Consider the following 10,171-nt stretch of genomic DNA (forward strand, 5'->3'; position numbering starts at 1 on the left):
TATGCGTACGGGTATGCATACTTAAGGTGACTAGTTAAGAGTTTGTCAGAACCAAACTCAGCCGAAATTTTCGGTTCGAAAACTTCCGCCAATATGCGTACGGGTATGCAAACTTAATATGTCTCCTTCACCAATTTCGTATACACACATATGCATACACTTGGCTCCCGGCTTATGGATTTATACACTAATGTTTGAACACACTATATATGCTTATATCCAAACATGGTTACATTCTCAACTCTTTATGTCAATCACTGAAACATTCTTCTATAATGACAATAGCTGTTTTCACACACTATTAACATCAAACCAATTTTCAAGATATTAAAATAATCATTATCGAAACATTCCAAGCCTACATCAAATGATTGTATCACACAAACCATGTAAGATGTTACTCGGCAATTTTCTCATGATATAAGATGAACTTGGTCGAAGCGAAAGCTTACCAACACAAATATGTAAGCGAGATATAATCGGCTCGAAATCTCAAATGTGTATAGAGAAAACTATATGTTAACACGACTTATGTTTCAATATAGGAGATAGTAGAAATAGACTTTCCAAGTGATAGATGAGTTCAAGTCTCCACATACCTTTTGTCGAAGAAGTTCCACAAGCTCCCCTTAGTAGTTATTCGTCTTCAAATGATGAACTCTGTGAAATCTAAGCTCAACTACACTATCTATATCCTAGTCTGAGACATCTATAAATAGGCTATATAAATCAAGACTTATAGTTTTGATCACTAACATTGACAAACATTGCTTGAAATAGCAACGCATGCGACTTCGACCGAGCAGTGCTCTAACAGTAAGTGTCAGCGTTTCTGAGAAACATCATGTCAATGACTACGAATTATCAGATGAAGATCTTCACAATTCCGTGTCTATTATCACGAGACATTTTAAATTCAGGTACATTAGTGGATTGTCCGTGCCACAATGGCACGGGGATAGAAAGGTGCTGGTGCTAGTAGTTTTCATTAACAATGCACCTAATTGTTTCTTCTCATCTTAGAAGCAGTTACTAAAACTTCAGAACACAATAACCCAAAGAAATTGTATTATCTATCCAAAAGATGTTACATGGACATCAAAACCAAAATTGCTATTATTTTTATAAGAACACATATATGTGTACATGGAAGTAACGTAAGCGGCGCACACTATTTCACAGATTATTAGTAGAGAAGATGACATGCCTTTATCAAAACTGGCAGATCCCCTTACCAGAAGATTACAGGGCAATATGACCTTTAGTGCAACAAAGCGTGGAATGATGAGTAGCGAGGCCACTGAACAATTTTTTCCCAGCAGTAGAAAATTGTCAGCATAGACTAACATTAAGAAAGCAGCACTTGTAGCAAACTGTAAATTGTTCCATCTCCGGAGGAATAGAAGACCACCAGCGGTTCCCTGAACATTTTTGCTACATTTCCGAGGCATGGACACATGAAATAATCTGCCTTGTTTCTGGAGTTGCTGAAACACTTCGAAATTGCCTTTTCCTTTCCCTTGCATCAAAACCTGTATATAAAGTAAAATCAAGTACATTAGGCTTAACGAAACGGGTAATCCTGACCTCAAATTACTGGCAACAAAAATCAATAAACACACTGGTACTTGTCAGGGCTTGATCGTATAACAAATATGTTACCAGCTCAACTATTCCCGTGGGGCTTTAAAATTCCTAATAGGGCGGATTCAAGTACACTGAAGATAGCATGAAGAAATATCAAGAAAACATACTCATGAAGTCATAATGGCACGGAATTTGGTTTGTTCTTGAACATGGAAATTGTATCCATAGTAGGGATTTGGTTTGCACGGAATTTGCTTATCTTCGTGTGGAACCCTAGATCAATTTGGATAACAGATGTTTCACAAATACCATAATAGTACGACATTATGGACCATTCTATACAAAACCTGTGATGATATAATACATTACAGACCACAAAATGTAGGGCAAAGCCCGGATTTTGGTCTGTTCTTGAACATAAAGATGTTTGAGGGTTTCTCTTGCACACACGAACCATGCACAAAAAAGCAAGACTTATACCAATGCTTCCCTTAAAAAGGAAAACTGGATATCCATGTCCATCTTTTGAGCTTTGCCAGCCTTATTTGCAGGACTCTCATCAAGCAAGTCATTCGTGGCACCAACCGGTACGATTTCTATAATAAGTGCAGGGGAAGATGCAGAATTGCTGCCTGACATGGTGATATGAACGGTGAACCCATATTTTGACTCAAACAACTTGTGTTCTAAGTGCGAAGCGCCTATCTAATGGTGACATACAGTGACCTTTGATAATTACTATCAATACCATTTAATGAATTCTAACTAAAACTATGAGCAATTGAGATGTACATCCTAGTAAGTATCAAAAAAGACTGCCCTTGCGGTATTTGGAAACAATTGAACTTCCTATGAAACCTGCATCCTATTTTGTTTATATATACAACAGATAACTAATATCCTCAAAATTACAGATATATAACCGAAAGAGAAGTGAAATGTAATAATACCAATGATGGCACAGCCATAATGGCACCGCGAATTGTATATTTGACGGGGTATTTTTTTGGTGGCGGTGGAAGTGCTGCTGGTGCGGGTGACGTTGGTGGCATACAAAAATTTGGCCGACTGAGAACCCCATAGATCATGACTTGAACTCCTTCCACCCTCCTATAATTCAAACACCCGTAATCCAACATCGAGTTCCAATTAACAAAAAAAATCAAAAATATATCAAGAAAATGAAAAAAACAAAACAAAAAAAAAAACTGGATTTCGAAACACATTCCTTTTCAAACTCGTATCAGAATGGTTTTAGAAGATGTTATGCAGTTGAACAATGGTATTCACTTGGACATTTACACAAACAGGGGATGTTCACAAACTTAAATCAATGAAAGCCTACCATCAATTAAATCCAACCAATTCAATCAATCCAATCCTATCATTTCAACCAATTAAATCATATGATTTCAACCAATTCAATCCTATCATTTCAACAAATTCAATCCACACCCAATTTCTAATTTAGAGTTTGATGATAAAAAAAAAATACAAACAGTTAATTTAGGGTGTAGAAGGCGGAGAACGATGTTGGTGGTGGTGGTGGTTCCATTGATTAGGAATTTACAAAAATACAAACAGTTAATCAAACAATTACCTCAAGTGAAGAAGAAGAGTTTAGTAACCAAACCAATCTGGAAGTATTTGTGGAGATACTTCTGAAGTGATATAATCTATTCACCCAATTCCAATTTAGGGTTACAGTTTCTGAAGTGATTTAATCAAATTAAAACTCTGAACCCTAAATTCGAAATCAAGTACAGATTATTCGAAGTTTAAGGTATGGAACTTGGGGAAATTGATGAGGATGAACATGGATTTTGATTTCAGAGGTGAAGAAAGGAATGGAGAGAGATGAGGCGATTACTGGCACAGAATTAAAAAGAAAACAAGAATTTCAATTGGAGAAGAAGAAGAAGAAAAGAGTAAGAAAGTGGTGGCGATGGTGTTTCTGGTTGCGGTGGTGGTGATGGCATGTTTCAGTGATGGTGTTGCTGGAGAATCGAAGGAAGGTTGTCGTGATCGAAGGAGATTTGTGCTTTTACGATTGAAGGAGATTTGTTTTCCCCAAGTGAAAACACCAACAGAGATTGCATTTTCCACTGGATTTGTTAATATTTACGGGAATTTTAATGGGAAGGAAAAACATGGAGGGCCATTCTCGTCTTTTCATTGTTGAACCAAAATTTCTGCCACTAACACCAAACAAATCATTTTCCTTTATATTATAGATATAGTTATATAGTTTTACCTAAGTCGGTCCGAATTCCGTGAATTTTATAGGTTTTCGAACCCTTTCCATCCGAGTTCTAAAATGGAGGTAGGTTCGCAAATCCTGTTTGAAAAACTGAAAAGATGAGGATATCCAAATACACCACGATATTTTTGTTTCAACCTATAAGTCCTCTTACCGAAAGTGATCGTCTATGGACAGAGTCGAGACAATTCAACAAGTCGGTATCCACATTTTGTGTGATTGTCTATGGATACGATATCGAGACAATACGACAACCAAAGTGTGATACTTGATAATAGTTTCAGACTTAACCAAACTCTATAGGATCACTATCAAGTATATCGGAGTTAACGTTTGTGTATTTTACTTTATTATCATAAACAATTATAGTGCGGAAATCAGAGTAAAATACACAACAAGATTTTGTTAACGAGGAAACTAAAAATGCAGAAAAACCTCGGGACCTAGTCCAGAATTGAATACTCTCAGAATTAATCCACTATACAAAATCTACACCAACTTCGTAAAGTTGATACCAAGCAACTACGCCTAGCTAGTTCACTTAGTTTCCTCAGTATCCCCGTGCTTCCGACTTCGAAGGTCACGCACTGGTACAGTTCCTTTGTAACGTATTCCAGTCAGTAAAGGAACTACAAATCTGTTTGGTAACAACTCTATTGATTCTTTCAAGATAAAGATATCTCAAGTCATACGCAAAAGCTCTTCCGTTTAATCTAATAAACTCCTATGCCTGGTTAGATCAATCTATCCAATAACTAGAAAAGCAGTTAAGTTTAGATTCACAGTCAATCAGAATAGGTCTCAACGAGAAACTATAAAGTGATATCGATCTCGCGCAACTAATCAATCGAATAGATATGATTCTAGTTGGATCCCAACCGATCAAAGTTTGTGCACACACAAAGATATGAGAACTAATAAGAAATCTTCTTCGTCTTCAAATCTTCTTAATCTTCAAAATAACCTGCACAACACCATTTGAATCTCTTGTGATCATTCACACACAGTACAGAGTCTGTTAACAATGGATTATCACAAGATATCTTTAGATCTATCAACAGTTTTAAAGATCTCGTCGATACTTCGATCTAGTTTGAGTGAATCTTATATCAGAAGAGAAGATTTCTCAAGAATAAACAAACTAGGTGCAATCAAAGTTTTAACAACCGTTAGTCAATCAAATCAATCGAAAACTAATAACACTGCAATTATCTAGTTTCCCATCAACAATACTCGTAGAGCTTCTTAATCTCACAGAAGTCTTTAAACGAGCGGTCGTAAGAGATTTCACCTAATTAGGATACTTTCCTCTCCGAATAGACGGCTCACCAGAAAAAACAAGAAATGAAGTTTTGCTGGATCTTAGGATAGTTTGCTAGAAATGGAAACTTAGGTATTTATAGACAAGGATGTTTCGACACCAAGGAATTTCCAAAACCGAAAACATTCTCAAGATATGAAATGAACCAAAATATTGGGTTTTCCTAATAAATGCTTGTCCCAAATTTCCGAAATCTCTCAATAGAAAATCTCCAATTAGTAAATGCACATTACTAATTTTTATTCTCTAGAGATATGCATTTAATTGCTGGTAATTAAAGCATATAAAACCAAAAACCTTAATTAAAAGATTCTCAATTTATTTCGGCACATGATCTATTTGAGTACTAAGTAATATCTTTGGACAATAAATAGATAAAAGTTACTGTACGTTTTCAAAGTATGTTGACATCTATTTATTGTAAATCCTTATTCATATTTACATGGATTTACATTCTTGGAATCGGTTATACCACACTTTCAAACAAGTTTAGTATTGGTTGACATGTATTCCAAGATAACTATGTGATTGATCAAATATCAAATCACATACATGGTTCAATCGGTTCTACCAATCACTAGGATCGGTTATACCTCATGTTTGTACCCTTATTATTCTACACCAAAATTGGGCTAACTTAGGCCTAAAAAATTCCTCATAATAAGCTAAGTATAGTTCATTAGGCCAAATATGCTTCTCTTATAACCCAAATGTGGCTAACTAGGCCTCACAAATGCACCATACATAGAAGCCCATTCACATGGGTCCTTGTCAAGCAAAGTGGAGACCCCACATCAGCTCGCCACATCAGCGATGTGCCACGTCGGCAACGTCACGTCAGCAAGATGGACGAACCAGGATGTGCCACGTCAGCAAGATGAACGAATCATGATGTGCCACATCAGCAAGATGGACGAATCGGGTTGTGCCACGTCAGTAAGGCGCCACGTCACCAAGGTGGACGAGCCCATGATGTGCCACGTTAGCGTTGATTGACCAACCAGAGACTAACACGTCATCAGCAAAGCACGGTCAACAGCTGACTAGGCGATGACGTTAGCAGATGTCGATTCTGTTAGAATATTCTGTTGCCGTCAGAAGATTCCGTTAATGTTAAGCATATACCGTTAAATTTAATGTCGTTTGTTGACGCCGTTAATTGCATCAGCATTGCGTCACCCGACAACGTCAGCATGACATTATCAGCAGAATCTTCATCTTCAACGGCACCGATGCAGCAGCAAGTTGTCGGCGGCCTTGCCCGGTGGCTTTTCCTGGTGGCGACAACGGCGTCCATCGGCGGCAGACATCACTTCTTCCGTGTATCACGACGCAGCTTAATAATTTGGTCCTGATCCGGTGTGGCTCGGTGCTACTTAATACCGTAGTCCTGATTCGGTGTAGCGGGCGCAACTTAATTCAGTAATCCCGATCCAGTGTTGCGCGACACAATTTAATATTGTAGCCCTAGATGATTCAGCCCCATACTGTTTTCCTTGCGGATATTTTCACCCCACTGTGGGCTTATACACACTTCTCTCTTTTAGGCTAGGCATGTGCACTTAACTTGGGCCAACCCTTTGCACCTTTTGGTTTAGCCAATTCCATAACCCAAGAGGAAGATTCTAGAAGCATGCGGGGCCAGTTAATGCAGGAGGCATGCAAGGGCCAGTTCCTGCAGGAGGCATGCAAGTCTAGTAATTGCAATTCATGCCTGCATTTAAAACGGAAATTTCTAAACATATAAATGGACATTTTACAACCCAAAGAAGGTATGCAATCTCTCCCACTAAAACTCCTGTGAAAAATCCCTAAACTGACTTTAGCATCGGAGGTTTTTTTGCAGGTACCCCCCTCCCCCCTCCCCCATTACTCAATCCAATTGGAGTTTGAAGCAGCGTTTCGATTCTCAGCAAAATCATCATCAAATTCGTGTTTGGGGTAGAAGTAATTTTTACCATACAAACATTGTCGCCGACCAAGGTTTTTGAGAAAAGATAATCTTGTTTTACCAAATCGAGTTATGGAAGTAATCAGACAGACTGCACAAAGAGATGATTCTGACAGCGATTCCCAACAACACAGGAGAGATGAAGCCGAAAGGCACGAAATTGAGGTTCAGTCAGCCCAAGCAGTACCCACTGGAAACAGGCAGGGTCGAGATCATGCTCATAACAGATCCATGGATCATGGACGATATCGAGATCGTTTCCGTGACAGAACTCCAGATCTGAATCGGAGAAGGAAAAAACAACGAGTGATCGGTGACGAAGGAATGGATGTTGATGGGGGGAACCCACAAGTTCGAGGAAACAGAGGGAATGCGTTTAGTAGCCCGTCTAGGAGGTATGGCGATCAACAAGACCCGCGAGATATGCGCACCGCGACTCCTATTATAGAGGAAGAACTGTTGCGCAATTAGCTGAACGAGTTTGAGAAGGAGAACGCTCTCCTGAGATTGGAACGGGAGAACCAGTCTCGACCTAGGAATGGAAATATGAACAAGCAAGGGGGTCGTTCTGTATGGCAGCGGCTTGGAAATCGAATTAGCCCACAATATGTAGACCAAAACAAAGAGTTGATCGATCTTGATCGACCACAAAAAAAACTGTTGGTCACTGGAGACTTACCTAAAGGAAGTCGTGTACAACCTCGGCGAGCAGGCACCCGACCAGCCGCAACTCAGCAGAGTGCGGCAAGAATACCAACCATTCAAAACGTCTCAGGAATGACGAAGATGAGGTTCGAGATTGGCACGATGAGAGAGAATTTTCGCACGATTACTATGGTCGTTCGGAGCAAGGCAGAGCTAGAAGAGAGCCTACTGGACCCGAGAGGAAAAGAATGAGATCTAAAGCTCATATTCTAGAAGACCGAGATTATGAGCAGGAAGACAGTTCCTCAGATGGCGACGTGAGCGCAATAACAGAATCTCTCCTTTGCAAGATGATCGAGAAAGTAATGTCGAAAAAGCAGTCCAGAGAAGAAAATATAGACCAGTTGCATCGGCTATACCAGCGTTTGCTCTGCAGGAGCCCCTTTCAAGTTGAATATCAGAGAATTCCGGACGCCAATGAATTTTATAATTCCAAAGCTGTCAGAATTCGATGAGAAAACAGATGATCCAGATCAGCAAGTTTTACACTATGAAACTGCCATGATTCTGTGGAAGCACGGTGATGAGTTGATGTGAAAAATGTTTCCACGGTCACTGGATGGAGGAGCAATAAAGTGCTTCAATAAACTCCATGCACAGTCGATTGGTACTTACCATGAATTGGTTGAAGAATTATGCTCCCACTACAAGTACAATAGACACAATCAGAAGGGATGCCACGATTTGTTCCTTCTAGGAATTCGGAAGGAGGAAAGCATCAGGCAGTTTACTCGATGCTTCAAGCAAGAGTTAGCATACGTAGATGGTGCCAATGATCAAATCTTCATCGAAGATTACAAGCAGGCATACCAGTACGATCAAAGACGTGTGTACGGTTCCTTGGTCAAGAGATCACCAAAGACTCTGGAAGGACTGTATGATCGATTGGAGGATGATTCCAAATCTCGAGAGACGAGACATGTTAACATATCATACAATCATCCAAATGATGGTAGGAAAGAAAAGTCGAAGAACCGTTCGAGCGGCCAACACAATGATCGAGGTGAAGAGCGAGAGATGAACCAAGGTAAACGAATGAAAACTGGATTCCAGAAATATCATGATATGAAGCTGAGACCATTGAACATACAACTTGCAGAGCTGTATGAGAAAATCAGCAAGGATTTGATCCCTCCTCGTCCTTTGCCAGCAGAGACACGTGATAAACGTGATAGGAGCAAATACTGCAAGTTCCATAAAGACCATGGTCACAAGACCGAGAATTGCCGCGCTCTACAGATCGAGGTCCAGCGAATGATCGACGCTAGAAAGCTGCAAGAGTACGTGAAAAGGGATTTTGTAAAAAGTCATGGAATTTTTTTCACAACACACGTGATTAACGCACATGTGATAAATGTCAGTCACGCTAGGATCCATTCAATGACCAGGCGGGCATCGAAAGATGAAACAAGGAGGAAGCTCAGGCAGTTAAAAGAATGGTACTTGACAAATCATATCGATTTTGTCAGTGGAAATGGAGCAGAAATTCGGGAGCTTGGGTGCACAAAGATAGAATTCTCTGAAGCAGACATGATAGGTGTGTATGCTCCACATAATGATGCTATCGTTATAACTGCTTGGATTGGCATGTTTTGTGTACACCGGATTCTAGTGGATACAGGAAGCTCAATAAGCGTGCTGTTTTTAGGAGCTTATTCCTCTATGAATCTTTCACACGACTTGATCGAGGAGGAAGAAAATCCAATTATTGGTTTCAACAGCGAAGTTACAAAGGCGATTGGAAAAGTGAATATTCCTATAACAGTGGCTGACAAGTCTGTTCTAGGAAATTTCCTATTGCTTGACTGTAGAGCTCCCTACAACGCGATTGTAGGACGAGACTGGATGCATGAGATCGGTGCAGTAACATCCTCGTATCATCAATATTTGAATTTTCTTGCCCCTAAAGGAGTCGTAAATGTTAGGAATGACCAGATGGCCGCCCACAAGTTTCATGAGAGTGCTATGAACGAGTACAAGAAGTCAAAAATTAGCGGGAACCAAAACATGCGAGTCGAGCAGAAATATCAATTACAGAATCCTCTCCCTCCAGAATCATATATGGGAGAGGAGGCAGCGGAACCCCCAACAGTTGAGAAACTGATCGAGGTCCGGATTGGAGATGAGGAGCACAAAACAACGTTCATAGGGGAAGACCTGCTTACACATGAACGTGATGGTTTGATTACATCGCTAAGGGAAAACGCGGACTTTTTCGCATGGAGTTTTGCTGAGATGCTTGGGATAGATGTAGCCTGCCACAGGCTGAATATCGATGAGAAGTTCCATCCGGTTCGTCAGAAAATCAGGAATATGGCCAAAAGCAAAAAAGATGGAGTTACTGCGG

The 10,171-nt window shown here is 39.9% G+C and overlaps 1 long non-coding RNA gene across 1 annotated transcript; it reads right to left on the minus strand.

Moving 5' to 3' along the window:
- Nucleotides 1–1,060: 1,060 nt before the first annotated feature.
- LOC113350025 lies at nucleotides 1,061–3,679 on the minus strand. Its single transcript, XR_003360560.1, has 3 exons — nucleotides 3,188–3,679; nucleotides 2,538–2,697; nucleotides 1,061–1,532 (listed from the first exon to the last, which is right to left on the minus strand). It is a non-coding gene; the product is annotated as an uncharacterized LOC113350025 (long non-coding RNA).
- Nucleotides 3,680–10,171: the final 6,492 nt, after the last annotated feature.

Source organism: Papaver somniferum, chromosome 2 (genome assembly GCF_003573695.1).
Source record: "Papaver somniferum cultivar HN1 chromosome 2, ASM357369v1, whole genome shotgun sequence".
Lineage (NCBI taxonomy): Eukaryota > Viridiplantae > Streptophyta > Magnoliopsida > Ranunculales > Papaveraceae > Papaver > Papaver somniferum.